At 49.8% G+C, this 14,930-nt stretch overlaps 1 protein-coding gene across 7 annotated transcripts in view; it reads right to left on the bottom strand.

Moving 5' to 3' along the window:
* The window catches only part of Atp2b2 (ATPase plasma membrane Ca2+ transporting 2), a 327,316-nt gene extending 312,660 nt beyond the window's left edge, over positions 1–14,656 (bottom strand). For all 7 annotated transcript variants that reach the window (XM_057792733.1, XM_057792742.1, XM_057792682.1 and 4 more), the window contains exon 1: positions 14,519–14,656. The gene's annotated coding sequence lies outside the window, so the exon portion shown is untranslated. The remainder of the gene's footprint in view (positions 1–14,518) is intronic.
* Positions 14,657–14,930: the final 274 nt, after the last annotated feature.

The following is a 14,930-nucleotide window of genomic DNA, read 5'->3' as shown; positions in this document are numbered from 1 at the left end:
AAAGTATTCACCATGGGCAAGACACGTTGTCTGGTTATGTAATTCAAAAGACCCAAACACAAAACCAACCAACCAACTAACCAATCAACCAGACAAACATAAAAACCAACAAAACAAAACAAAAAAACTCCCCTCCAAACTTTGAAATGTTCTTAGGTGCCAACATGATGTTCAAAAGGTTTGGATTTCAGAGCATTTTGGATTTTGAGTTTTTAGATTAGGGATGCTTAACCAATAAAGTCTATTCAACAATTTCTAAATTAAGAATAAAGAAAGAAAGGAAGGAAGGAAGGAAGGAAGGAAGGAAGGAAGGAAGGAAGGACAACCTATCAGTTGCCACACGTGGGAGCCTGAGGCTGACATACAGTGTCTTCCTTCACAGTTCTTCACTTTATCACTGAGGCAGGATCTCTCAATAAGCCCAGAATTTGCCAATTCAGCTACTCTAGCTGGCTAGTTTGCCTCAGAGATCCCCAGCTCCTGCTATCATCCCTGGGTTACAGGTGACTGCCATGCCCATTTGGCTTTTTATGTGGGTGCTGGGGATGTGAACTCAAGCCCTCACATTAGTGCAGCAAACACTTTATCCACTGAGTCATCTCCCCAAGCCCTGTCCTCTCCCCCTCTCTCTCCCTCCTTCCTTCCCTCCCTCGCTCCCTTCCTCTTCTTCTCTCCCCCGCTCTTCCTTCCCTTTTAGATAGGATCTAGGTATGTGGCCCAGGCTGACCCGGGAACTACAGTAATCCTTCTGCCTCTGCAGGCGTACACCACCATACCAAGCTAGAACACATCTTTTTAGAGCACAAATGTTAACATAGGCACTGATCCAGGCATTTGTTTGTTGTGTGACTTCCGTAAGTTTTTTGGTGCTCTGGAACCCCAAGAATCTCATTTGCAATATGGTGTGGGGGAAATTGTACCCCCCTTATCTAAAGAGTTACAGTCATAATAACAACACAGAGAACCACGCCATAGAAGAAGGATTCCAGGCCACAAGTCCCATGTAGTGGTTCCCCAGGAATACCATGGTAGGCTCCTCCTCTTACTGGTTTCTAGACTGTGTGGTCCAGTAGCTAGGGCAGGGGAACCAAACAGGATGCCTGTGTGTCTATGAGAGGACCTGGACACTGAAGCTGACCCAGGAGTGGTCCTCAGTGCCCACCAGCTCCACTGGAGCACCTCAGGGTCTCCCCCAGCTTGCTTTGCTGTAACCCATGAGAGACACTTCTGTCCCAACATAAGCTTCACTGTGTCTGCAGCACACCAGGAGGAGCAAAACTTAGGGTGCCCACGAAGACAACTGGCTGCTCTCAAGACACACACCGCACTGAACATAGGCCAAGTTCACACCATGCAGACTCAGTATCAAGGGCCTGCAGAGGTCTCCAGGGTCACTGCGTGCCTGTAGTTGGGAGCTTCCAGGAGAAATCAATGAGCAGAGAATGTTTTGTTTTCCTCTGCTCCAGACCTGGACACTGAGTCAGAGGATGTGATTCCAACCTCTTGCACCTCAAACCAGAGAACCAGGGTAGGGTGCATCCCCCAGTTCATACAGCAACTCACCCCTGAACCTCCGTGCCTGGATACTCTGCTCAAAAATAGAGTCTTTCAGGTTGTTGCATGTGTGCATGCATGTGTATGTGTGTGTGTGTGTGTGCATGCATGTATATGTGTGTGTGCATGCATATGTATGTGCGTGTGTGTGCATGCATGTGTGTGTGCATGCATGTGTATGTGTGTGTGTGCATGCATGTGTATGTGTGTGTGTGCATGCATGTGTATGTGTGTGTGTGCATGTGTGCATGTTGACTTGCTCTATCAATAAGGAGATTACTATCAACTGAAAGGGTAGGGCATTTTCTATACAGATCACTGCTTGACCTAAAACTGCTACCATCTAATCCTTGTTTTACAGCTGAGAAAGCTGACGAGCAGAGACCAAATTAATACTTAGCTAGTACATAGACCAAGGTTTGAACCCAGTGTATACAACCTTACTGTGTGCCACTAGCTGGCTCCGGGAGTAAAACTTGGATGGATCCTATTTTGAGAGTTGGGGGCATTGATCTCTACTTTTTTTATTAATTCAAAATAGGTATATTTTTATAAGACACTAAGCCTCGAATTGGCAAGCAAACAGAACTCGAGCCAACAAGATTCTGCTTTCCACTCACAGGGCAGGCAGAGCGGGCTCGCAGATGCCAATGCTGGGGGCTGCCTTGGCAGTGTTAGCATGGATTCTGTCTCATTCCCTGCCTCTTTCCCAAGCGTCATTCATTAATTTCTGCTCTACTGGCACTGGAGAGCACCCGCTACAGAGAAGTCATCTGGCTCTGCAGTCTTTTTTTCTGTAGCAGGCTTAAAAAAATGTACATAAGGACCCAGTGAGAAACAGATGATGGGGCATGTCAAGGTCACGATCACAGCTCTTGGCCATGCTCTTCCTGGAGGGGTCACCAGGTCTGCAATAATTCTCTTTACAAACCCCAGAACATCTTCCAGTGTCATTGTCTTGGATGGCTTGTGTGAGTCCTGGGACACAGGATCCTGCCCCGCCCTCCCAGGCCATGCTGGGAAAACTGTTCTTCTTACCCACCTGCAGGCTCATGAGAACCAAGTGCTCAGGATCAGTTGCAGGCATGATGACCAAGCGGATGCATGAAGTAATGAATGAGTGGGTGAATAAACTATGTTGAACCTTTTTAAAAGTTTACTTTTACACACATGGGTGCTTTGCCTGCATGTGCATCTGTGCACGACATGCATGACTAGTGCAGACAGACAGCAGACGAGGGCAGTGAATCCTCTGGATATGGAGTGACAGATGGTTATAACCCCCGTGTGGGTGCTGGGAATTGAATCCAGGTACTCTGTAAGAACAGTTTACAATCTGCCGTGGCATCTCTCCGGCCCCAGAGTTTATCAGAAAATGGCCAGCAATGATGCTCAGTAGGTAAAGACCTGTGGACCTGAGTTTCTTCCTGGAACCCACATGGTGGGCAGAGAACTGACTCCCACAAGTTATCCTCTGACCTCCACATGTGTACCACACACAAAATGATTAAATAAATAAGTGTAAAATAATTAAAAGATATCATTATCAAGTCTAAGATCTTTTTTCTTTTTTTGCCTTCCCTACCCCCAAACATAATAGAAGGAAGGGGGGAGCACAGGTGTGGATCTTTCAAAGAAGAATCACTAAGCTGGGAGAATCCTTAACAACCTGGTTAAGGTTTGCTACCACTCCCTGCCACAAAAGAAAATAAACTCACGGTGGTTTAATAGCAATGGTCACACCTGCTCCTCCTAGCTCAAACGCCAAGTGCTACCCGAGTATTCTCAAGACTGGAAAGGCGAGAGTGTCATAAAAAAACAAAACCCAACCAAACCAAAACCCCTTCTGCTCACGTTACCTCTGCAGCTGTTCTGAGGATCTGTCCTTGTCTGTGATGATTGTGTGCATGTTAGACACTGAAAGTGGCAGAAGCCACCCTCACCTGAGGACAAGGCATGTGGTGGGGGAAGAACAGGCCCTGCAGAGATTGAGAGCAATGAAGTCACCTACCAGCCTCCAAAGGCTTCCTTGGGCACCTGGGGATTTCTCCTTGGGTGGCTGAGTGACTACCTCCAACTGGTTCTCTCTTGTGACCATGTGACCCCAAACAGACTCAGGCTTCCATCCATCTACCAGTGTGTGGCTGTAGCCAGCCTCGCAGGAGGGGCCCGGCATGGGACTGAACTCCAGTTGGCTCTAATAACTTAGTAAGCACTCAATGCTGGGCCACCTCTCCAGCCCCAAACACAAAGTTTTCAGATCTGGGATGGGAAATACACTCCTGGTGACAAAGTTGACAGACACAGTATCTGGCGTCCTCAAGGATATGAGCATCCAACCCACATTTCACAGTCCTTTACAGTAGCAAACCATGATGCCCCTGTGAAGGGCCGACCACATGCCAATCTGTAAACTGGGTTTGTGCACCCCTCTCCATCAGGTATCTGACCATCACCCATGTGCCTGGCTTGCTCCAGTGTGAGGGTACCACTGGGACTGAATGGGCAGAGTTCCTCACCCTGGGAGACTTATGTTCTAGTGAAGAAAACCAACTGAATGGGTGACCAGGTACATGCCATAGCTTAGCCCTTCATTTAGTTCACTCTGACCTTTTGTTCATTTTTATGCAAATCATGTACTGGATGCGAGGTTTGGCTTCTTGTCCTTTTCCCATGAGAATGCAACCTTCAGGTGAAACCCTATTAATGGTGAGACACAGACTGGTCACTACCTTTTACAGTCCTGTGGAATTTCTCTGGGGATACAGGGCAGAACCAGCTTCTTGTGTGGCAGTCATTAGGATGCAAACTCTACAGGCCAGGACTGTGCTATGTGCTGCCCATGGCTGCACCTCCAGAGCCTAGCACAGCAACCAGCACACAGTAGGTACTCACTAAGTGCTCAGTAGGTGAGTGAATGCATTCAGGTTGTTCTCAGTGTTGCCCAAACCTGCATGAGATGCCCAGTTCTCTGCCACAGACACTACCCAGTGCGCCTGCCAGGCCAGAGCACATGTGTGTTTATTTTATACTTTTTATTTGGCAATAATTATATATCTATAGGGGCTGCAAGGAAATGAACAGAGAAGACCATGGATAACATCAAAACCCAAAACTAACATGGCCACAAGGTGATGTCACTATTGCCCAGGTCCCTGCTCCCTGTGTCTGTCAGAGCACATGTCTGTGTAGCTCAGAGCAGAGTTCTGTCACGTCTGCAGAACCGCCATCAAGGTCCCACACTATCCTCATGTCAGTCCTTAGAGTCAAATGCCCCTCTCCCCAATCCTCAGTCCCCAGCCTTTGCGATCACCAAATCTATTCCCATGCCATCTGGTTAGCACTAACAAAAATGAAATCTAGCAGTAGGAAACAGTTTGGGGTGTTTTTACTCTTTGAGATTCACCTAGGTTGAAGTATATATCAATAGTCTGTTCTTTTCATTACTGGCTAGTATTCTATTAAATGGGCATGCCACTGTTGTTTAGTTCACATTAGGGGTTAATCCAAATAGATACTGCCTATTTGTCCCTGAATAATGATCCTTAGTGTGGAGACTGCTCCGCAGTTAGTGCCCAGTTCTGTCTCTCTGTCTCTCTGTCTCTCTGTCTCTCTGTCTCTCTCTCCCTCTCTCCCCCGCCTCACACACACACATGCACACCAAAAACAAAACCCCAAGCATCTGCCAGTCCAATGAGGGAAACTGTCTTCCCTTTAGATTCTTCTGAAGAACTCTGAACGTTCAGAGACCTGTGGGCACAACCAAGAGTTTAAGGGGGTGGCTTCCATACCAGCATCCCCTGAGGCCAGGAACAATGTCAACGGTTGTGGGACTGAAGGCCTCCATGGCCTTCAGTGTTCACACCCTGCCCAGTGGGACTTTGGAACTTCTCTTGCCTGTTCTTTGAATGTTCAGATGGTATGACTTATTGATGACATACTAAGGCTTGATGTGGTGCTAATTCTGAGCCTGGGACTCTAACTCTGCTGCCACTATGCAAATGAACTCAGGTTAGTTCCTGAGGGATGAGACACTGCATGAAGAAGAGACAAGCAGCCTCAGCTAAGGTCACCATAGTCTGGCCCGGAGCCAGCACACTCCACCATACAGGAAATCACCAGGCTCTGCAGAATCTTCTTCACGACCTTGGCAGACCAGACACACAAACAAGCCACAGTGAGAGAGACCGGGAAGGCCTTTGGTGGTATGCTGACCTGTAGACTACAAAGTCACAGGTAATAACGGACACACACACAAGCTGGTCTGATGCACGTTAATGGCTGGTCTGTCTTGCAGAGCCAGGAGGCTCTCAGGACCCATCTGCAGGTCAAGTTCCAGCATGCTCCACTAGAAGGCACGTTCCCTGGTTCCACTCCTGATCTTGCTACCCACTCTGAGCAAGGAGCTCCCTTAACTTCTGTCAAAGACAGTTTGCATCTTAATGCAGCAGTGGGTGAGACACTCAGGGCGGGAATCAGCCTCCTCCTGGCCTCATCCTCCATGGCTCCGTGTTTGCAGATAAAAATACCCTCCCCTCCTCTCTACTGTGGAAGCTGTCCAGGGTCAGCCGCCCACACACTTCCCCGCGATTTCTGACTCTGGTTATAAAACCTTGGCCCCAGAAATAGAACACAAGGGGATTTCACAGGCATGTGCTCCAGCATAGTCTCCACCATTCCTGAAAAACTTGGGGGAAATTCACTTTCAAGCTTCGAACACTTTCAAGCTCTGCCTCTGTCTCTCTCTCTCTCAGCAGGTACTGCTGTTCTCAAGTTTTGCTAGTTTCTTTCATTACTGTTGATCACCTTCTGGCTTTCCTGGTCCTGATCATCACAGTCCGGTCCCAGCCAGAGCTCAGCTTTCTCTGTTCTCTGGCTGCTCTTCTACCTACCCTCATGCCTGCCCTTACATTTAGCTCCTTCAAAGGTCCTAGGTACACATTCCATTTTTGAACCCCACACTCATGGTAGCCTCTCCTTCCTAGCCGATACAGCGTGGACTCCAGAGCAGAGGCTACTGCCAGCAAACCTCCAGACCAACTCTCCTATCATAGGTACCGACTAGAAAGTCAACCTGGGAGGAACAGAACCAAGGTGCTGAAGGGAGGCCAGGACACCGGCACAAGGAGTTCCCATTACCTGATTGAAAAATAGCACCCTTGGGTGATGATAACAACTATCCCGTTTCCTAAATCTCCAGAACATGCTGGACCCGAGCACATGTTTAAGCATAATCCTCCTATAGATGATGAAACTGGGAGTGGAGAAGGGATGTATCCCATCCGGAGTCACACAGCAGGTTGGCACAGCAAGGATTGAAAGTGAGGTTCAGTTCTAATGACCACAGCTCTGTAAGCCTACCTTGGATCCTGCTGTAGGCGCCTCTCCCATCAGGCTTTTCACCAAATCAGACATTTTCTAGGCCCTCCTGACAGTTTCCAGGCCCCCCTTTGCCCATTCACAGTCCACCACTCACTGGCCTTGAGTGGGCCCACCATGCTCATTGCTTTTCACGACTCTCTAGAACAGAACCATATTCTAAACTAGGACTAGCTTCTTGCTGCTCTTGATGATGGGCAAGTCACCTCGCTCTATGAGCATCAGCTTCTTTATCTACAGTCTGAGGGTGGAAAGCTGTGATGGTGTCCTGGATACTGCCGGCTCTCAAGAGAGGAGAGCTCACTTCCGACTCTGCCACCCTCACAGCCTCTCATTCACCACACATCTCTGCTCCTGTACCTGGGGGCCACCTCCAATGTCTCTGCTACCTACGGATATGGCCACTTCCCAGGAGGCCCTGTCTGCTTTAGAATCAATCCGGTGCCATGCCCTTCAGACACTCTTGTATTGCAACATCTCTGTAGTCAACACTGTGTCTACAGTCTCTGTAAGTGCCAAGTTACCCTCTCTGGTTGGCATAACATCATTGCATCTGGTGCCCAGAGACTCCTGAATATTAGAATTAGAAGGAATAATAGCTACTGATACATTTTAACCAATTAATTAACCAATAACTAACCAACTAGCCAACCGGTTACCATCCATAGTTTACTCATTGCCCTGGCCTTGTGCTAGTCTTTGAAGATCACAAGAATCCCTCTCTCCATTCCACTTCTGTGCACTTGAGTGCACAGTGGAGAGTTTCTGGGCACTGCCCCCTCAGCCTGCTCCCTGTATCCTTCTGGTTGGCAGAGCCCTAACTGCTCTGAGTATGGTCCTGTGGCCACTGACTCAGACATGGGACCTGGTCTATTTAGGCTTTGCTGATCCATTCTCTTGGTGGTGACTGGTTTAGGTACGGCCATGTGACCCATTGTCTGACAATGAGACACAAGAATGAGTTAGCTTGATGGTGTGGGAGAACTTGACAAGATAAGGAGATGCCTTCTGTCCTTTCAGGGACTCCTCTATAGAGTAGGGATGGAGCAAGCCTTCTTGGTAGAGCAGTATAAAGGCTCAAAGGAAGCCACATGTAAGACAGTTTGTGTGACTGCCTGGGTGCCCGGAGAGTGAGACCGTCATCACACCCACCTTTGCCTGCAGGATGCCTCACCTGAAACAGCAGAGGAGCTCTAAGCCTAGGTCTTGGCTCTTCCCACGCTCCACTGTCTACACCCAGCCATGACCTACCTCTATCCTCCTTCCTACAGACCTTCACAAATGCCCCTATGTCAGAGATGTTTTCTCTATCCGGTCATCTCGTGGCTTTCTTCTGTTCTTTTTGCCCCATATGTGTTTGGAAGACTCGCTGGCCTCACTTTTGTGAATGTGTCCTTAGGATGCCTGGACCTGTGCTCAGGGGTTCAAGAGATTCACATCACAGTGCTACTTGTGATGGCAAAAAGAGAGAAAACAATGGTGGCTGGGCCGCTCATAAAAGATGAGGTAGAGATGTATCTATTGATATGCAAGCCATCCAAGCTCTATGACTGAGAGAGAAAGGCTCCAGAAATACAGTATTCCTCCACAAACTTATCAGTCATAGAGAACTTTCTGGAAGGACATTTGACAGAATGTTAACAGGAGCGAGCTTTGTTTCACAATATTTCATCTGAGTTTTACTTTCTTCTTTATACTTTTTGATACCATTTGAATTTTACATAATCCTTACATAACATCTCTATATCCAGGGGGAGACAGAACTACTTTTATTTTGAAAAGAGGAAAAAATACATACAGAATCACAGCCAGGATCCACCTTCTTTGGGCATGGTTCCCTAGTCACATGAGACAAGATTTGGAGTTTACTGTACTCTTTCCAGCCCAGATCCCCAACCCCCATGCCTCTGCCTGACTCTGCCCAGAACTCTCTAGTTTGATAAACTCAGTAACAATGAGGTAACTAGAAGCCAAACATCTGGAGGGAAAACACAGGGCTGGGGTGGGGAAGTGTGAACTGAGATGCCTGTAAGATTATACAGATGGACTCAAGAGAGAGCAGGGGGCACTGCCTATGGAGAGACAAAGTCATAGAGGAGCAACATCTACTGTGGCTTTGCATGTGGAAGAACTACCCATGGACACCTCTGTGCATCTGCTCACTGATCTGACTCACTTCCCAGCAGAGCGACATAAAGACATAGAAACAGACGTGCCTGAGTGTCCACTTCTCTCAGTGCAGGGACGCTAACCTGACCTGCTCTGCCTTGGCCATGTCCAACCACCTCCACCGTCATTTTATCAAGCTGAGCCTGCTATAAGGGATGGTCCTGTCTTAAGTGCTATTTATTTGTCTCTCTCTGTCTCTCTGTCTCTGTCTCTCTTTGTCTCTCTGTCTCTCTCTCTCTGTCTCTCTCTCTCTCTTTCTCTCTCTCTCTGTATGTGTGTGTTCACATGGAAGCCAGCAGTCATTCTGGTGTTTTCTTCTATTGCTTTGCACACTAGGGCTTGAGACAGGGTCTCTTCACTGAACCTGAGTGCACTGTCTCCACTAGACTGGCTGTCAGTGAGCTGGGGATCTACTGGTCTCTGCTTTCCAGCACTGAAGTTACAGATGTGCACCCACTGGCACTGACTTTAACGTAGTGCTGGGATCTGAACTCAGGCCCTTGGGCTCATATTACAAACATTTTACTCACTGAGCCGCCTCTCCAGCTGCCTTGCAGTTCCACTTTTGCTTTCTGGATAAGGAAGGGGGCCAGTCTTCTGAGCCCTGCCCAGAAGATAGGCTACAATAGTTATAGCTCCTGGGTTGGGGCAAGGAGGGATGCCTCTTTCTTAGTGTCTCCTCACTACCACGCCTTTCTTCTGCTTCCTGTTTCTTGAGTCAAGAGCTCTCAAGATAGAGGCACCCCAGTCTTAAACTTGTCAAGATGCCTGACCTAGCACGATCCTGTGTTTGAGCTAATGAAGGATCCTGTGTTTGAGCTAACGAAGGAGTCACATCACAAGGGACCCTTTTGTGTAAAGTAACTCCACAGCAGGTCCCTCCGATCTTAGGCCTGCCCTATGGAAGGCAGAATCTTCCCTAATTGGTCCTTGAGAAAGAGGCTGGTGTCCTTCCTAGTCTCAGGAGGGACGAAGTCTGTCTCAGAAAGCTCACTCTGGACTCCCCTCTGCCCTACTCTCTAACTCCACTTCTGTGCCATCAGAGAGGAAACTTGCACCGTTGTCCCTTGGTATCCAGGACAGTTGACCATGCAGAGGTCTGTAGATGCCCAAGGCCCTCATGTAATACTGTGTAATATTTGCACAGACCCCCCCCCCACCCACACACCCTCCTCCTGTTCCCTTTAGATGGCTTCACCTGTAATACCTCCTGGCATGCAAATAATATGTAAATAGTTGTCGCTCTGTCTTGTCTGGGGAATAACGACAAGGAGAAAAGCCTGTACAAGTTCAGCACACATGCAATTTTTTTCTGAATATTTCTCATCTGAGATGGCTGAAGCCAGAAATGTTAACCTGGAGACCTGGAGCATGTAGTTGGAGGTAGGGTGGGGGTTCTGTTTCTGTCTTCTGCCATTCCTCAAACTGTTGTACGAATGGGGAAGAAAGATATTTATGAGGGCCCAGTCACCCAGCACACCCTTTGGAGGGATCTGGGAAGCTACTCAAATATTCTGAATCTCAGTTTCCACATCTGTCCTTGTGGATTCTAATAGCTGGTTTTTGATTTCTGTATTTTATGCTTCCGACCTCTTTGGGCCTTGTTGAACCTGGAGAGACAGACAGCAAATGAACCTGCAGTTCAGAGCCTACATGCCCAGCCGCCTCCTTCATGAAACTGTATTCTCTGGCCCAGGACTCCCTTGCCCTTGTCAGCCTGGGGCCAGGTGCCAGAGAACAGTCTAAGAACAGCCCTTATGCCTACTGAAATAGCCCCAACTGGGCACTTGAGCCCACCCTGCCTTCTCAGGCAGGCCACAGCAAAGCCCTGGCTCCTTACCTACAGACATGTTCGACTTCCTGACCAGTGGTTCTTTTCTGAGTGTCCTGCCTGGCACATGGCTCCCACCTCTCAGGACCTCAAGCTACAAACTCTACTTTTACGAACAGCCTTCTGCTTACCTGCTGGCTTACCACACCTGGAGAGAGTTCAGCCAGGGACAGTGTCACTTGGTTCATGTCGTTGGGAAGGTATAACTGATGAACACCAGGAACTGTCTCAGGCAGCTGTGGGCACCGGCGGGGCTTTCATTTACTTTTAAATTTTGTTTGTGTGTGTGTGGTGTTTTAAAGCAGTGTTGGAACTGAGGGCTAAACTCCTTTTTTTTTTTTTTAAATCTTTCTCCTATCTGTCTTTCCCCCTTCTTTCTACCTCCCATTTCTTCCCAACTCCTGCCCAGGATCAGCTACATAATTTTTGGATGCAATCCAAAACAAAACGGTGGGCCTCTGCAGTTGATGAGATGGTTCAGCAGGTAACACTACACACACTACACGCGCACACACACACACGCACACATGCACACATACACCTGCCCCCACCTTCCTTTATATCAGATGCTCTCCTGCTTCCAGCATCTTTTTATTCTGATTTTCCGAAGGCCCCAGTGAACCCCAATGCTCTGCTTGGCTCTTGATGGCCATATTCACTTAGCTGGCGGGGGGGGGGGGCAGAGGCAAACCAGAATTCCCAAAGAGTTCAAGAAATAAGTTATATTAAATGCATTTTTATTAGTCTCAGAGTCATATGGCAACTGAGGTTAACACAAAGCAGGGGAGTTAAAGTGGTTTGTATGGGATTTAACAAATGGGCAAGACAATTTAAAGTGCTCAGATTTCTTATTTGCGAAGTACATTGCTGAAAGCCCTGGGCCCCTGTTAGGCTAGTATTTCTCTTCTTGGCAGTTAGTCTGATTGGGGGAAGCCTCTGCACTGCTACTGATACAGCCCTTTTCATCTGCAGTGATTCTGTATCGCCCACTGACTACTGCAGGACCTTGCAGGCAGGCCATGGTATGGATCTGGTGACAGAAAAGGCCTGTTGGTTGGAAACCCTGCTGAATTGATTTTCTTTCCCTGTTCCTCCAATACAGCATCTTCTCTTTCCCTATGTCTCTCTGCTTCCCAAACACAGCATTGTCAGGGCTTTGCAAGTCCTTCTGAAATCCATACTGTGTCACAGGCCATCACACACCATGCTGAAACTGAACCTCCGACAGCTTCTGCTATTCCACATCTGAGACTTGTCCTGGGCCTACTTTGGGACTGATGTCTCCAAACAGTCTGCACGCTCCACGGTTTTGTCCTAGCAATCTGGGTCTGAAATGCCTCCTCCACAGCTCCCCACCAACGTCCATAGTCTGCCAGCCTCTTAAATCACCCATCAAGGTCCCACTCAAAGATCTTCTCCTCCAGGAAGCTGCCTCTGATTACACCACATCTCATCTCCCCGCATCTCCAGGCCAGATGTTGGCTGGCAGCCAGCCGATAGTGTCTTTGAGAGGGATGTAAGCACCCCAGGCTTTAGTACCCCTCATCTCTGGAGGGTAGCAGAGGAGAGAAGTTACAGAGTAAAACGGTCCCAAATCCATTTCTAACTAGCTGCATATATAGGGTAATACTGACCTTGTGGCTTTGTGAGAGATAAATCAGAAGATGACCCAAAGTCTTTAGCACAGAGCCCAGCGAGAGGTATTAACATCTCTCTAGACACTGGCATGCGGAAACCACAAGCTGGACAGCCCATATCCCAGTGTGGATGGGCTTTCTTGGTTGATGCCTGGCTGTGGTGCTATTATGGCTTACTCTCCAGTGTATCAGTTTAGATGAGAAGCTATTTACAGCCTAGATGGCTGGGATCAGGTCTATTTCATTTACCAATGTGCCCCTGGTACACTAAGGAGTGCTTAGCATGTAGTTAATAAAATCAAATGAATGAATGTGTCTCCAGGTCTGGGAGGTGATTGGCATCTGGCAGGGATTGCCTTGCTGGAAGCTGTGAGGGACTTCAACTATGTCTTAGGCAGAAAACAAGGTTGTTTACCTGAGTGGGAGAGTGAGCCCCAGTTCCTAGCCCCAGCCCTTGCAGCTAGTGCCACTGGGGATGGAAGAAAAGAGTGGGACAGATGCAGGGGTGATCCTGTGCTCACTACTGGGGAGCAGGAGTCTTTCTCCTGTCATCACAGGACCCAACTGCCTGTCCCAGTTGGAACTCAGTATTGATTTCTCCTTGGAGGCTGCAGGTAACCACGGCACTGTTAAGTGGCTACAGAGGCTCCTGAGGATGCTGGCTTTTCACTGAAGAGGATACAGAGACATAGGTCCAGCAAGCCCTGTCCCTACCAGGCCACAGTGACATGGGGGAGAGCCCACCTCAACCTAGGGGCCAGAAGTGAAAGGAGGGAACCAGGCTAACAGCTTTATCTGTTATCAGTTGAAGCACAGAATGGAGCCATACCAAGGGTAGGTGGGTTGGTCACAGACCATGAACTAAGCATTGTGGCAAAAAAGAAGAATATTGGCTCAGTTAGCTGCCAAACAGCTGTAATGAGGTAGCTAGTATAAGGAAATTGAGAGAGAGAGAGAGAGAGAGAGAGAGAGAGAGAGAGAGAGAGAGAGAGAGAGAGATTTGTCAGAGTTCCAGGGCTAGTAAGAAGCAGGGCATTTCAGATCCAGAACCCTCTTTTATAGGAATCAAATAAATCCTGAAAAGAAAGCCTAGTTCTCCATCTTCTGGCTGTGTGACCTTGAGGCTGGCTCACCCTCTCTGGGCCTCATGTCCCTTTTCCAAGGGTAATGATCCAGGAGGCCGTGTTCCTAGAACAAGGGCACCCCCTATGGCCAAAATATCCTTTCCTCTGGAGTGACCAGGCCCAGGGTGAACCCAGGTGTCCAGAAACACAGTGGTCCATCTGAGGGCCCAAGGCAAACCTGCACAAGGCCACTTTCACAAACAGCTTGTGTGGTGGAGCTGAAAACCCAAACCCAAACTGCAGCTCTAGTAACGAATGGCTTGGGCTTCCGAGCTTTGGAGCTCTCCTGTCACCAGGTGGGGGACCCATGCGAGCTTGGGGAAGAGCTGTGGGCAGATGGAGGACGCCCAGAAAAGGTGAGGCCCAAGATGCACAGAGCTCAAAGCAGAGAGCCCTCCCGCACACTGGGAAGCCACTTTTGGGGAGATAAGCTCCCAGCCCTAGTCCCTGTCCACAGCTCAGAAAGCATCCCGGTACAGGGACACAGGGCTGCCGGAGCACAGCCCCCCCCCCCCCCCCATACTGAGGGGAAACCAGGTGCAGGAGTCCGGGAATATCTGGGAAGCAGGCTGATGGGGGTCTCCGCGCTCTGGACGCCCCCAGCTCCGGAAAGTTTGTGCGCCCCCTCCCCGCGCCGCGCCCGCTGCCGAGTGCCCGCTCAAGGTCACCGCTGACACCGCGGACAACCGGCCCCCCGGCCAAGCTCTGACTGCAGCCGAGGCCGCGGGGTCCCCGGGCGACATGGAAGAAGCCGCAGGGAAGGAAGCAGAACCCTTGCGGGCAGCGGGGAAGAGAGGCCCCGGCCCGGTCCCGCCGACCCTCACCTGCGCCCGCTCTGGGGCGACGATGCCGCCGCCGCTGCCGTTGCCGCTGCCGCCGCCCCTGCTGCGCGCCCGGCCCGGCCCGGCCCGGCCCTGCGTCCCCGCCGCCGCCGCCGCCTCTGCGCCCCGCGCCCGCCCGAGCTCCCGCTGCCGCCGCTGCACTGCGCTCCGCCCGCTGCTCCCTCCTCCCGTTCCCTCCTCCCCCGCTCCCCTCTGCCCCCCCCCGAACTCGACTCGGACAGCGCCCCCCCTCGCTCATCGGGCCACTCACTCGGGTGGGCCATGAAGACTCTCTCCCTTCCAGGGTACCAGCTCCATCTCTGTCTGCTGCCCACAGCTCCTTCCCCAGGCACTCCACAGAGAGCCCCTAAATACTTCCCTTTCCCCTCTTTCCACGTGGGGCAGAGAGCCCCCC

This window comes from Chionomys nivalis, chromosome 1 (assembly GCF_950005125.1).
Source record: "Chionomys nivalis chromosome 1, mChiNiv1.1, whole genome shotgun sequence".
In the NCBI taxonomy this organism is placed as follows: Eukaryota; Metazoa; Chordata; class Mammalia; order Rodentia; family Cricetidae; genus Chionomys; species Chionomys nivalis.
This window is presented reverse-complemented; position numbering and strand designations above follow the sequence as displayed.